Source organism: Rhinopithecus roxellana, chromosome 14 (assembly GCF_007565055.1).
Source record: "Rhinopithecus roxellana isolate Shanxi Qingling chromosome 14, ASM756505v1, whole genome shotgun sequence".
Taxonomy (NCBI): Eukaryota; Metazoa; Chordata; class Mammalia; order Primates; family Cercopithecidae; genus Rhinopithecus; species Rhinopithecus roxellana.
In genome coordinates, this window is record NC_044562.1 from 102,543,910 (window position 1) to 102,553,382 (window position 9,473).

Consider the following 9,473-nt stretch of genomic DNA (forward strand, 5'->3'; position numbering starts at 1 on the left):
ATTTGAAGGTTGCTTTTGAAACTGAAGTTTTGTGCCTCCCTCTCTAACTTAATAACTTCTACAGGGTCTACATCTTGTCTCTGGCCTCAGCAAAATTGTGTGTATGTCCAAACAAGTCAATCAATATGCAAATCCAATTCATGACTGAACTCTAAATGGTGTTGGCTTTCCAGTCTTCCCATGGCCTCTCCTCCACTCGTTGCTGCTGCTTCTTGATGTCTTCTCACCAATGTTACCTCTGCACTGTGTCTTCCCACACTTGCTCTCCTGCCAACTTCCGCACCATGACTGTGGAACTATAGATGGGTCAGGGTAGTGGGGGACACTTGCAAGATATCACACAGGGATGGTCCCCAAACTGGCATTGAGTGTGTCATGCCAACTGCACCCAGGCCGCCAAAGCAGAGGCTCCAGAAATAAGGAACAATGAGTGTATAAACCTGAGGCTTTATTCCTCTAGATTCAGTTTTTAGAAGAACAAAAAGGTACAATTTAGAAGATTACAGGTAAAATGTCTTTTATGGCCAGGCACGGTGGCTCATGCCTGTAATCTCAACACTTTGGGAGGCCAAAGCAGGTGGATCACTTGAGGTCAGGAGTTCAAGACCAGCCTGGACAACATGGTGAAACCCCATCTCTACTAAAAAAACAAAAATTAGCTGGGCATGGTGGCACGTGCCTGTAATCCCAGCTACTCAGGAGACTGAAGCAGGAGAATCGCTTGAACCTGAGAGGCAGAGGTTGTAGTAAGCTGAGATCACTCCATTACACTCCAGCCTGGGCCACAGAGCAAGATTCTGTCTCAAAAAAAAAAAAAAAAAAAAAAAAAAAAAAAAAAAAAAAAAGCCTTTTATGTCTCCCCGCCATTTTTAGTTAGTGGCTATCAATTTATGGTTTCAAAGGGTCACACACGTACCTCCAGGTTGCAAAAGTACTCCCAACATATCCGGAGTACTTTTGCTATTTACTTTTTCAAGTTACAGTATCAGGAGCCATAAAATATTGTTGACATAATCTTCTTTTATGAAAAAGCCGTGCTCAGTGAAACCTGCTAGAGGAAATCCTACTATCAGTTTCTTGATGCACACTTAGAGCCTTCTGCATGTGTTTTTCTCTTAACAAAAATTAGGAATCTATCACTATCAAAGTATTACAATTTTATAATAAACTTTATAAATAGCAACTCAATATTCAAATCATCTTTGTGTCATATTTTCCAGAAAGTAAGTAAAGTCATGGAAACTATGAATGTGATTATTAAAATGTATAATTTTTATCATTAAAATTTTATTCATTTTTTATAAAGAACTTATACATTATATATATTTGTATGTATGTCTCATAGCTATATATACTTACATATTTACATATATATAAATATAACTTTATTTGTAGGGTTCAGTATCCAGAATATATTAAAAACACATACAATTCAACAATAAGAAAAGAGACAGCAAAATTTTAAAATGGGCAAAGGATTTGAGGAGACATCTCTCCAAACAAAACATACAAACGTCCAACAAGCACATGAAAAGATGCTCAGCATCCTTGGTCATGAGAATAATACCAATCAAAACCACAGTGAGGTATATTTATGCCAACAAAAATGGCTATAACTATTCCGGAAAAAAACAAAAAATAAATATTGGCAAGAATGTGGAGAAACTGGAACTCTTGCGCATCACAGGTGGGAATGTAAAATGCTTCAGCCACTGTGGGAAACACTTTAGCAGCTCCTTAAAAAGTTAAACATAGAATTACCATATAACTCAGCAATTCCACTCCTACATATATATATATACACACACACATATATATATACTCAAAAGAATTGAAAAGAGGTACTCAAACAAATGCATGTACAAACATGTTCACAGCAGTATTATTCACCATATTCAAAGAGCGGAAATAGCCCAAATGTCCATCAATGGGTGAATGGATGAACAAATTGTGGTATATACATACAGCAGAATATTATTGCACCATGCATGTAATGAAGTACTGACATATACTACCACATGGATGAATCTCTAATGCATTGACACAAAAAGCTATTGTATGATTCAATTTATCTGACATGTTCAGAATACGTAAACCCATAGTGACAGAATTCAATGTGGTGGCTGCCACTGGATGTGGGGAGAGAGATGTAAGGAGAAACTTCTTATTGAATATGGGTTTTTATTTTGAAATTACGGAATTGTTTTGGTATCTAATAGAAGTGGCAATTGCACACATTATGAATGTACTAAATGTTACTTAATTGTTCACTTTAAAAGGATTTATTTTGTTATGTAAATGTCACCTCAATAATTTTTTAAAAACTTCTTTTAAAAATTTTATTTGTAATAATTTTCAGTATGAGTAATCTATAATAATTATTGCATTATTCCTGGATCATAGACTAAAGCTTCTGTTATAAGAGAATAGACTAGTTCAGAAAATTAGGCTCTTAGGTGCATTAGAAGAATCTATTGTGATCCATTGTTGTTGCCAATAACAGGAATATTTTTATTCTCAATGAAAGAAAAAAATTAAATTTAAGTTACACTTGTTTTACCCAGTTGCCACTCACACCACTATGTCTCTATACAAAGCACAGAGGAAACCACAGGATTTACCCCACCCCCACCACTTATTCCAGATCTACATTTTACAGCCCATGAGCACTCAAAATGCTTAAACCTGTCATATAAGAAAATCCCTTTTCTGACCCCTACATTTTCATCTTTCAGTTTTCTGCTTAACAGCACTCAACAGAGCAGCTCTTCCAAGGAGACTTTTTCCAACATCCAGCCTCATCTTGCCTCCTTCTCATTGACGCTCCAATTCAGTCTAGAGGAAACAAAAAGCAAAGTCTCTCCTCCTTACCAAGACCTGCCCCCCCCACTGACCTCTCGATCTTATGCTCCTTTATTGTCCTCATTGAAATCTGTAGCTGTTGAAAAGGATGAAAAAGTCCATCGTTTGACATATCCAAAATTCGTGGATCTGATTCTTAAAAAACAGAATCTCCACTGTCGCTTTGGAAAGCAGTTGGCAGTTCCTCAAAAAGTTAAACATAGAGTTAGCATATAAGCCAGCGATTCTACTCCTAGGTATTTACCCAAGAGAATTAAAAACATAGCCCAGACAAAAATTTGTGCATGAATGTTCACAGCAGCATTATGCATAATAGCCCCAAAGTGGAAACCATCCAGATGTCCGTTACTGATAGATGGGTAAACTAGATGTGGTAAATACATACAATGGAATCATTTCAATCATAAAAAGGAATGAAGTACTGATTCCTTCTACAACATGGATGAACCTTGAGAATATTATGCTAAATAAAAGACATCAGACAAAAAAGATTATATGTTGAGTGATTCCATTTATATAAAATACACAGAACAGGCAAATGTGTATACAGAAAAAGTAGATCAGTAGTCAAGAGCTGGGAAAGAGGGCAAGGGGGAGTGACTGCTGATGACTATGGGGTTTCTTTTATGGGTGATGAAAAAGTTCTGAGATTAGATAATGATAACGGTGACACAGCATTCTGAACATACTAAAAACTATTGAATCATACATTTTTAAAAAACTAAGCCCAAAAATACCTCAATCGCCAATTGTTTAGCATTTAGTTGTCTTGTTATCTTAGCTATCTGGAAGTTCTGAATAGGTTTAGACAGCAATCAAATCTGATTTGAGGAGATTTTGCATGTCCTTCCAGGACTACTTTGCAAAGCCTTACTCTAGAAAGGTTACAAAGTAGTGGGGTCCTGTATTCGGACCCAGATATGGCTTTAAGCAACTTGGTTGCCTGTTCTAAGCCCTTGTCCTGTTATTTGTAAAATGAAGCCAAAAATATTAAACTCATTATGTATTTCGAGTATTAGACAATAATATACTCAACTTTGCCTTTAGTACATATTCAGGAAATGGTAGTTACTTCTATTCTTAGAGGGCTTGATCTTCATTTCTCAATTGTAAAAAATACTGGTGCTCATATTATTATTTTTAAATCTGTTGCTTACAGTTAAATCTCTATATGAATTCCAGATGAGAAATCAAAAAAGTAATAAGCTAATCAGCTGGTTGAAGTTATGTGCTAACCAATGGAAGGAATGACTATTACACTTTACCCCGGGTGTTTAGTCAAATGTATCTCTGAATTTATAATTTTTACTTGATTCTTTGCATCAATGTCAACAGTCTTCAACAATACATTTATTAGGACAAGTGTCCATAAAAACATTAGAGGCAAATTGATGCTTAATAAATCAAATAATTTTTTAAGATATTATTTGCATCACCTTTTTTTCTACTATGAGTTTTGCCCATTATTTCTGGGGAAAGAACGCAAACAATTAGGAGGCCGAGGCGGGCGGATCACCAGGTCAGGAGATGGAGACCATCCTGGCTAACATGGTGAAACCCTGCCTCTACTAAAAGTACAAAAAAAAATTTAGCCGAGCATGGTGGCGGGTGCCTGTAGTCCCAGCTACTCCGGAGGCTGAGGGAGGAGAATGACGTGAACTCAGGAGGTGGAGCTTGCAGTGAGCTGAGATCGTGCCCCTGCACTCCAGCCTGGGCAACAGAGCGAGACTCCGTCTCAAAAAAAAAAAAAAAAAAAAAAAAAAAAAGAAAGAAAGAAAGAAAGAAAAAGAAAAGAATGCAAACAAAGGTGTAAAAGCCATGGTCTTCAGCCTCTAGAGTTCTGTTGATAAGTGTTTATGGAGGAGAATGCTGGCAATCATGGACTAGACATATAAGAAAGAAAGGGAGATTCTTTCTTCAGCCTTAGAAAGGACTTGTGGTTAGTCGACTGTGCTTTATGAAGAGAAAAGAATTTTTATTAAAACGGATGTGAAAAGTCAGCTTTTTCATCTTCTGACAACATGGCAACAAAGAAATGATTTACCTTTCAGTAAGAGCCAGGACTAGAACACAGATATGAAATACTTCTGGCCATAGAAATGTTTCTGACTGCAGAAATAAATTATTTTGGTCATTTATTGCAAACTGGAAATGTAGAAATTTATTCTCCAGGTTTGAAGAATAAAATAGCCAAACAATGAATTGTAATAAATTAAATAAAGCTCAGCTTTAAAATAGGGTAATAGCCTAGATGGCTTTAAGAATTTTCCTCCCTTCTATGATTATATCATTTCAGTTTCATCAGAAAACTGGGCATATCTTGATGATACATCTGATAAAATACAAATTGGCAATACTGAGTAGGTTTCAGGCAGGGGGCAAATCTTACTACAAGGTATAATGAACAAGAAAAAGTCTTTATAACTTAGGTTTGCATTCTCTGCATTTTCTTAGTATACAGACTTCAAATTTTAAATTTTCTAATGGCTGAAGTTACTTCCTTTTACAGAAGACTTTAAAAAATTGCAATGTTTTAATTGGTTCACATTAAAGACTCTTAGAAGCTTGAAGAAAAAAAGTCTTTCCAGATGAGCAAGAGGTTGGATAAATGTAATGACATATGGTTTGTTTTTTATAGCTACAATATGCGAAAAATAGTAGCATAACACATGTATTCAATGATATATATGTATTTATACATATAAATATATATTCTGCTTGTAAATTATGAGATAAGATTCTTTTGTACAAATATGATTTTGTTTTCTTTCTCTTTCTTGTTCCCTTTAGGAATAAAAATAACAACTGAAACTTAGAACAATTTTAAACATCTCATTATACCAGAGATCTTGCAAAAGATAAAATCAACGAATGCAAAGCCATGATGCCACAAAGTCCCCTGCACAGACTTGTGAGCGGGCTGTCTGCAGGGTCTCGGAGCCTCAGGGCAGGAAGACTATCCGTTGATCTTATTACTAAATCTTCCCTCCACCCCAGCAGGCTTCCTCAGAATCCTTCCAGATGGATGGGTCATGAACTGATTTTTAAATATCTCTCAGGAAGGGTATTTCTCACATCCTCTGGCAAACTCAGAACTTCCCCTGAAAGTTTTTCTTTTATTACCCCTGGATCCCTGAGCCCATTAAGTCACCCATAGAGATGTGAAGGACATCTGATTATTATATTGTATATACTCAATTTTTAGCTTTTCAAATGCTCTTGTTAAGTGGCTCTTGATCCTTTTATCTTCAAAGTTAAAACTAATCAACAAAATTTTTTCCTCAAATGCTATACATAATTTTTCTTTGATCTTTTGAAGGTTCACACCTATTTTCAGAAGACCCTTGTTATGGACCCTTGGATGGTATCTACATGCGCTGTGCTATTCCTAGGTTACAGCACAGGGTATTAAAATACTGTCCAAGAATCAAAAACAAACCTCAAGCATATCAGGAAAGCTTGACTGGTCGCTACTGCAGTTTTATCAAACAGAGCTGGGCAAATCCTAGGGATGGGTGTTGAATAACATTGAGAAGAAGGGAGCAGTGATTTTGATTCCATTACCTCTGAGTGGTATCTTCCTCTCTCTTCCTTCATTGTAGTTGTTTTTCCATTACTTTCGCCCTGTCCTATGCTACTGTTTTCCATCCAGGCTCTGTTGCCACCATGTGTCTGTGAAGTTCACTTATTTTACCTAGCTAATCCTCAGTCACTTAAAAGTCTAACTCTTTGACTTCCAAAGTGATAAATGACCACTTAGTGCTAATGCTCCATCTCCACAATCATTCTATTATGGCTTTAACTTTTTAATATGGGAAATTTCAAACATAAAGTAAGCAGAATCACACAATGAACCCTGTTTATCCATCAGTCAGCTTCAACAATTATCAGTATTTTGCCATGGTTGTGTCATCTGTACCTCCACCCACACCTCAGACTTCTTCTTTTTGTAGCTATTCTTTTTTTTTTCCTTTTAGGTAAAATTTACATAAATTAAAAATCACGAATCTTAGCTGTACTATTTTGATAATCGGATAAACCTGGTAACACATACCCATAATATAGAATATTTCCATCTCCCAGAAAGTTCCCTCTTAAGCAATCCTCTCCCATCCTCTTCCAAGAAACAACCACAGTTCTGAGTTTTTTTAACTTCAGTTTTGCCTGTTCTTGAACTTCTATAAATGGATTCATACAGTATATAGTTGTTCATGTCCATCTTCTTTTATGCAGCATAATGTCTGCAAAATTCTTCCACACTGCTGCCTGAGTCAGCTGTTGCTTAACTTTTGTTGCTGTATGAATTCCGTATCACAATTTGTTTATTCTTTCTCTTGTTGATGGATAGTTCAGTTGTTTCCAGTTTTTAAGTATTGTAAATAAAGCTTATTTGAACACTTTTTTACAAGTCATTTTGTGGACATATGTTTTTATTTCTCTTGGATAAAATACCCAGGAGTGGATTGCTAGATCAAAGCATAATTGTACATTTAGCTCTAAAGTTTTACCTTTTTCCAAAGTAGTTGTACTGTCACTCCTTTTTAAATTACATTTTTTTGGTTTGTTTTGAATGGATAATTCAATCAAATGGTCAAACAATCCAAACCACATAGTAGGTATATATAAAGAAGTATTCTTTGCATCCTGTCCCTGTCCACATGCACCTCACTTATCCACACTGCCCCCTACAGGTAAGCACTTTCATCAGCTTCTTGTTTATTCTAATTTTTTGACGCAATTACCAAAAATAAACATGTATTTCTGCCCCTCTACCTTCTAAAACAAAAGGTAGCCTACTACATACCCATTCTGCACTTTCCTGTTTTCAACTAACAGTATATCTTGGAGTCTTTCCATATTGGTAAATAGACAGCATCCTCATTTTTTTTCTAAACAGTGCTCTATTGCTGGCCCCTTGGATTAGTTCCCACCTGTTACTATTGTACTCAACCTTGTACCTACATCATTACATATCTACATAGCAATATGTATGGGATAAATGTTCAGAATAGTGCTTTAGCTTTACTGGGCCAAGAACTATAGGTATTTGTCACTTTGATAAGTATTACCAAACTGCCTTTCAAAGGAGTTAATATTCTGTACTCCAATCAGCAACGTCTGAGAGTTCTCCCTGACCATAGGTTTCCCACCACAGCTCACTGTGAACCTGGATCTTTACCATACTCAAATATTCCTAAGTATTCTGAGCAGCTACAGAAAATAAACATACAATAACCCCACAAGGCATGGTTTTGTGTAAATTATTAAGAATTTCAAGATGGTAAAAGCATTAAGGCAAGCATGAGGTCCTGCATGCAGCCTCATGCAACTGGACAGATTGCAAATCTGTGGAAATTGTCCTTAGGACTAAACATCATAAAGAAATCATATATGACACTAGTCATAGAAATACAGGGCTGCCACTTTCCTTGCCTCACATCTAAATCAATGAATAACTGTATTGATGGGAACAGGCCAAGTAGAGGCTCATGCTGGAACAGTCATCGAAAGAAGATCTGCAAATCCAAATTGCACTTGAGTTCTGTCTTAATCTCTGACAGTGCGGTGTCCATGAAGAAGCCTGATTGTCCCTCCTAGAGAGGAGAGCAGGGCACAGTGCAGTGGGGTTCTTATTGCTTATACATCTTCAGAATGCTTACCCTTATGGTGCTGGGAGCCCCAAGAAGGAATGTCAGTGGGCTGGAGATAAAGTCACAGGAAATTTTCTGAAACAACTAGGGATAGTCACTTCTAGAATAATGGAAGCAAGTAGAGTGGAGGGAAAGAAAAATGTTTGGTAGTTAAATATTGGAAGAGGATAGTTAGTGCAAGGCCAGTGCTTTCTTGAAAGTTTTATATACATGATCTGCAGATCTTCTTTCTTAGGGCTGCTTCACAAACAAGTACAGTCTGAAAAGGAAAGAGGGAGACAGAGACAGAGAGACAGAAAGAAACATCTACTTAAATCGACAAATAGACAATGGGAAAAATAGAACTGAATCTGCCAAAACAATTAAAAATATAGCTAATAGTTGTGTGAAGATTTTAGCCAAACAGAAAGACAAGGTAATCATACATTAAATCAATCCACTCTTTCAAGCTATTACCGTATTTACAAGTGTTACTCTCTAGACCGACCTGGGGCGTGACACCTTTCTCTGTTCTTTCACCCCCTCTGCTGGTAGTGCCAAGAAGCCGGTCTCAGATCAAGACACCAGCAGTACCAATGAGGAGATAAAGTGAGACGGATATTTTATACAGCTGTGCTTCTCAAATTTTAATACGAACACAGATTTCCTTAGGATTTTGTTAAAATACAGATTCTGATGGGCGTGAGATTCTGCATGACTAGCAAGCTCCCAAATGATGCTGGTCCTTGGACCACACTTTGCAAAGCAAGGCTTTCTAGCATCAATAATCACCAGCACAAAAACCCCTCAATGAGGTCTTCCAGTCTGACTTGAAACTGATCTCTACGGCCTTTAAGTCGCTCTACATTCAAACGTTGGTCTCATGCACAAATTGAACAGTTAAGTTCATTTCGAATATTTCTCCAGTTGCCTCAGTGATTTACCTCCACGCAAGTCATCAGTTACATCATGCGGTTGGTT

At 36.7% G+C, this 9,473-nt stretch overlaps 1 long non-coding RNA gene across 1 annotated transcript in view; it reads right to left on the reverse strand.

Annotated features, from left to right (window-relative positions):
* LOC104661277 overlaps positions 1-9,473 on the reverse strand; it is a 67,306-nt gene that overhangs the window by 9,948 nt on the left and 47,885 nt on the right. Inside the window, exon 2 of the long non-coding RNA XR_004053273.1 lies at positions 917-1,048. This is a non-coding gene — a long non-coding RNA (uncharacterized LOC104661277). The remainder of the gene's footprint in view (positions 1-916; positions 1,049-9,473) is intronic.